Below are 5,594 nucleotides of genomic sequence, written 5' to 3'. Positions count from 1 at the left end.
CTTTGCATTAAACTGTACAGCGAGGATCATTTTAAGATTTATGTTTCGTATGCACAAACTTATTTCAGACTTTCACATTTCATTATGTTTTTATTGCACCACACCACATTAGATCTGATTAAATGGTTACCTGTCCATCCAGATTTGAAAGCACAATCTCAGCGTTGCTTAAAATAAAAGTAATCTGACAGAACATTTCATCACCTTTTAGTTGTTTTTAATCAAAGCAGCAACTCTACTTCCTCTGCCCTGCTCCTTTTATTTACTACTCCCTCCCAGCTATGCCTCAAGGAAGCGTCTTCCTTTGGAGATTTTCTTTCTTTGCTCTAATATAATTTCATCTAAAATCACAGATCCTCAAGCTGCCAGTCCTCTCGCCTACATGGGATCTAGGAAAAAAAAAAGAGTTTAGAGGCACTTGCAGCTTAAAAGAGAGCAGCAAATTTATAAGCCCAGCTTATGTCCATATGATCTCCAGCAGACGATTGGTAAGGGGTTGTCCACAGAGGATACTTCTTAACACTGTACATTTTATCCCTTGTAAGGAAATCATTTCCATCCACACTCCCCTATAAAGCTGCTGGGACTGCTGAGTCAGCTCACTTTCTTATGGAGAGTGGCTCTCTCAGCTGAGACCTTATTGATTCGCCCTGTTTGTAAAGGGGAAATGTTCTCAAACCTTGCACTTCACAGACTGCATCCCCACAAAGCACAGCAAAACAAACCTCTGCTATAGAACACACTATACCACTGGTTTCCAGTGTGGGGTCCGGACATCCCTTGGGGAGGCACAAAAGATCTCAGGGCCCTATCAGCTCTGACATCCACAAATTTATGTGGATATAGTTTTTAAAACAACAGTCAGAGACCAAATGTACTGCAGTGTATTATGGCCTTCCTAAAGATTTAAAGAATAGAGTATACATCTCAAAAACTCATAACATTTGACAATATTGATTAAAGAGGTTAATTTTTTTTAAGTTAAAAACTCACAACACTGTAAATTAGTATATTTACACCAAGCTGAAAAAAGCAGTGGTATAATCCCAGTTTACAGAAATATCTCTTCTAAATCCAGATAACAATAATATGATGATTCTGGGCTTAAATCACATGTATTTCCTCATCAGTCCCAGTTAAAAGAATATTTGAACTGCAGAAATTGTGCAAGGAAAAATGCTGAATCTGATTTGATCATCTTCCACACATTTTAGACCTTATAATCTGAAAAATGTGCTGCATGGTCAATAGAGGTTGGCACTGTTGCCTGTTACATGTTTGCTAACCCTGACCCTTTGCTGTGTGGAGTTTGCATGTTCTCTCTGGGTACTCCAGCTTCCTCCCACCACCAAAGACATGCTCATTAGGTTAATTGGTGACTCTAAATTGGCCGTAGGTGTGAGTCTGAAAGTGCCTGGTTGTCTGACTCTATTTGTCAGCCCTGCAATTGACTGGCTACCAGTCCAGAGTGTACCCCATCTCTCGCCCAATGACAGCTGGGATAAGCTCCAGCTCCTCTCTTAACCCATTTTTTAAAAACCTCACCACAACCACTCCATTCATGGTGGGATAGTCCTCATATATCTACACACTCTCAGTCACCAGAGTACACTCTACTTCAGTGCACGTCTGGGCCGGTGATCTAGATCATTGTTTCACTTGGATCGAACCCCAGCTCTCAGGAGTCATTTATCTACACAGTTTGAATGTGTCTAACCTTCAGACATCCCACTCTCTGCTACCAGGAGAAATCAATGTCAGAGTGTAGAACAAAGAGAAAGCTCCTGACTTCACCAAGGTAGAGATTTGAATAGTTTATGTGTTTTTCTGCTGTGGACAAATTGTCAGTCTAAAGATGTTTAAAGGGCACAGTTTTTGTTTGCTTGTTTCTTAATGTCTGTACTTGTTGTTGACTGGGTAAGATTTACAAGTCATTTTAAAGATCTCAGAGAAGTCTGCATCTTTTGAAGGTTTCAAATCAATAAATGCTGTTAGGGGAAAGCAAACAACTTCTGGTTCTTAGAAAGAAAGGTCTTTGGAACATTTGAGTGTACACTTTTTATTTCCTGAGGTTCATATTGTCCCTAAATCTTCTCTCAATAGTTGCTTTGCCTGACACTGGTTAAAACCTATCTCTATTACTGTCCCTCTTGTTTTTCTGGATCACCCTCACCATCTTCTTTATTAATCACTGAAGAAGTTTAACTGATGACTTCTCTGTCCATCACTGACTTTCATCATTTCATGTCTCATATTCTGCTGATACTTTTTGAATTACAGCTCTTGATTTGTCTGGTTATAGCCCAGAGGCCTACACTGGGGGACCTGGACCTGTCAGCACTCTCTGAAGCCAGAGATGGATGTCCAGGAGTCTCCTCTGCTCTCTCTCCTGCTGCTCTCCGCTCTTTATCCTAGACTCTCTGACCTAAACAGAGCCAGAGTTGGCAGCTCTATACTGCTGAAAATAGAGCTGGGTAATGTGGCTGATGTATTAACCATTGATTTAACTTACCATTAAAAAAAGATACTGTAAGCTTCTCTGGCCCCTTGATGCCAAAGCCTGCTTCTTCAAATCCCAGTGGACCAAACACAAGCAGTTAATGAGGTAAGACCGCACATTTTAAGAGTCCTTTAAGCCATTTTAATATGAGTCACTGCAGTGCTGGACTAGAGCTAAGTGAGGTCAACCCAAAGCTCCAGACAGGTCTACAGAGATGCTCAGCAAAGCAAGCAAACACCCTGTATGTTTCTGTTATCCTCAGCATTAAACTTCGAGAATTAAAGAACATGTTTTACCTGACTACCGTTCTGCACATTGTTACACTGACATAAATGGGTGGTGTTCAGTGAGTAGCATGGCTGATCTTTGATGTCAGAGCAACACATGCTGATGATTAGGCTCTATCTGAGCTGTTGTCCGTCACATATCACTCAGTGTTAATTTTGGAAGATAATTTAACTTAAGTTTAAGTCCCAGTGTAAGATTAAAACACCTTTCAGTTCTGGTCACATTTAAGCTTTATAGTTTTTGTCAACAAAATCTCAAATGCATTTTAGTCATTAAAAGTCAGTCTTTTAGTCACAACAGTCATTATCCTTAAAAAAAAATTATCAGCCATATTGTACATCACATATAAATAAAAAAAACTCATATCAATTTCCAGTCAGTATTTCTCTGATTTAAAATGCACTGATAATAATAATGGCAGATCCTTTACAGTGGAGAAGTTACATTCAAGGTATATACACCTATACATTAGTGCAGGGGTTCTCAAACATTTGGGGGCAAAGGGCCCCTTACGGGGCAGAAAATTTTCCAAGGACCCCTACATAAAACTAACACTGATTAAAAACAGCCCATGTGAGACTTTGAGTCAAGGAAGAGGTCCTCCTGACTCCTGGAGCATCCAATAATAGTTACTACTCGTCCCTGGGTGGGCTCGAACCACCATCCTCTCGGTTAACAGCCGAGCGCGCTGGCCGATTGCGCCACAGAGACATGCACACTAACTATGGCATCTCAATGGCCTGCCACGTCAGGCTGTGTACCATGAGCCAAATCTCCATGGCATCATGCATGAAAACTCCACCGTTGTTGATCAAATCAAAGTGTCCCCTCCAATCCCACTGATGCAGAGTGGAGAAGAGCCTGTCACACCTACCTGGAAGGCAAATGACTATTCAGAGGGATCTGGATAAGGCACTGTTGCTTTGTCTTGAAACTGTCAGCCTTGTCCAGGAATTTTGCCATTAGAGAACAAGTCATCACGGGTACTGTTACCTCATTTGATGAAACGCTTTGGAGTAATGGCTTCAAATATCTGGGCATCAAATCTCAAAAGAACCAGAGGTGAGCAGGCAACCTCTGTCCATATCCATTGGGTTTTTGCTTGAAGAGACACTGCTTTCGGCTCTCAGGAAAACACCTGCCACTGCAGGAGATGCAGACTAGGCACTGCTGGGATTTGAACCCAGGATCTCCTGTTTACTAGACAGGCACTTTGACCAACTAAGCCACAGCGCCATGAATTGGCTGTGTTGCTCAGAGACACAGAGCCTTTAATTGAATAAAATCAGGCTTTGAACATGTTGTTGCTTTCCCTGCTCAGAGAAGTCCACGACAACGACAGCAATGTTGCATAGGAAAATTCAAGAGGCACTTCAATGTCAAATCTCTGATTGCATAGGAGAGTGAAAAAGGAAGAGGCACAGAGGTCTTAGGGAGCATCAACCAAGGGATGCATAATCCTTACAATAAACCTACCTGCAGTCAAGTCTTGTTTGGCAAGCTGCAGCACCAAACTCGAGACAGCCCATGTGAGACGTTGAGTCAAAGAAGAGGTCCTCCTGACTCCTAGAGCATCCAGTAATAGGTACTACTCGTCCCTGGGTGGGCTCGAACCACATCCTCTCGGTTAACAGCCGAGCGCGCTGGCCGATTGCGCCACAGAGACATGCACACTATTGCTTTCTTTTGAAACTGTTAGCCTTGTTCAGGAATTTTTCCATGAGAGAACAACTCATTAAAGGTACTGTTAACTCGTTTGATGAAAATTCAAGCTATCAGAGGCACCTTGAAGAGACACTGCTTTCAGCTCTCAGGAAAACACCTGCAACTGCAGGAGATGCAGACTAGGCACCGCTGGGATTTGAACCCAGGATCTCCTGTTTACTAGACAGGCACTTTGACCAACTAAGCCACGGCGCCATGATTTTGAGCTCTTCAACCTCAATACAAGATCTTGCCCAGTTGATTGTGGCTTCTAACTTTTTGCCATCCTTTAAGCAGCCAAATAAGAATCCCTCTGTGCTTTTTCTGAGGTTGTGGTCAGGTTCACCCTTCATGTTTTCTCAAAGTTGTATTCCTCACCCTTTAGTCTGAAAACATGTTTTGTTTAGTCCTTAAACTCTGCATGCTGTTATCAGATGACACTTTAGCTTGGTGGGCTTCATGGCTTCCCATGAAGACACACAACACATTTTGGTCTTCATCATAGTATTTTCTCAGTTTTGCTGGTTTGGACCTAGCATCACCTGATGAAGTGGACGTGCTTAAATATTTACACATTGTTGCCAGAGGTGTCAAATAACAAAGTACAAGTACTCTTTATCTTACTTAAGAAAAAATTTCGGGTATCGATACTTTACTGGAGTAATTATTTTTCAGCTGACTTTTTACTTCTACTCCTTACATTTTCACACAATTATCTGTACTTTCTACTCCTTACATTTTAAAAATAGCCTCGTTACTCCTATTTCATTTCAGCTTGTTTTCATTCTGGCTCACAGTACTTATAGGCAACAAGTCATCATATCTTCCTCTCCATGAAACACACGTTAATGCTCAGTAGTACACCATAGCGTTCCTGTATGCGTGTTCATCATCACATAGCCCCCACCTTCCTGTGCACAGTCTATCACGTATTCAGTCCTCCACTCCCACGATCCATCCACCACCAATCACCACTCACCCAGTTTTCCCTGCGCTGTCCAAACTCTTCATCCAGGAAGTATTTGCATGTCTGCCTGAGGCTGCTCTGGTTGGGCTGAGAGTGAGGAAGACACTGGCTAACTAGCCAAAGTCGTATTGAGTG

At 42.0% G+C, this 5,594-nt stretch overlaps 4 non-coding genes across 4 annotated transcripts; all 4 read right to left on the bottom strand.

The window, feature by feature from the left end:
• Positions 1 to 3,425: 3,425 nt before the first annotated feature.
• trnan-guu lies at positions 3,426 to 3,499 on the bottom strand. The gene has a single exon. It is a non-coding gene; the product is annotated as a tRNA-Asn (tRNA).
• Positions 3,500 to 3,950: 451 nt separating this feature from the next.
• trnat-agu lies at positions 3,951 to 4,024 on the bottom strand. Its single transcript has one exon. It is a non-coding gene; the product is annotated as a tRNA-Thr (tRNA).
• A 357-nt stretch (positions 4,025 to 4,381) lies between these two features.
• On the bottom strand, positions 4,382 to 4,454 carry trnan-guu. The gene has a single exon. It is a non-coding gene; the product is annotated as a tRNA-Asn (tRNA).
• Positions 4,455 to 4,634: 180 nt separating this feature from the next.
• On the bottom strand, positions 4,635 to 4,708 carry trnat-agu. Its single transcript has one exon. It is a non-coding gene; the product is annotated as a tRNA-Thr (tRNA).
• Positions 4,709 to 5,594: the final 886 nt, after the last annotated feature.

The sequence above is a fragment of the Cheilinus undulatus genome, linkage group 14 (assembly GCF_018320785.1).
Source record: "Cheilinus undulatus linkage group 14, ASM1832078v1, whole genome shotgun sequence".
NCBI lineage: Eukaryota > Metazoa > Chordata > Actinopteri > Labriformes > Labridae > Cheilinus > Cheilinus undulatus.
The sequence above is the reverse complement of the archived record's forward strand: the minus strand, read 5'-3'. Positions and strand labels throughout refer to the sequence as shown.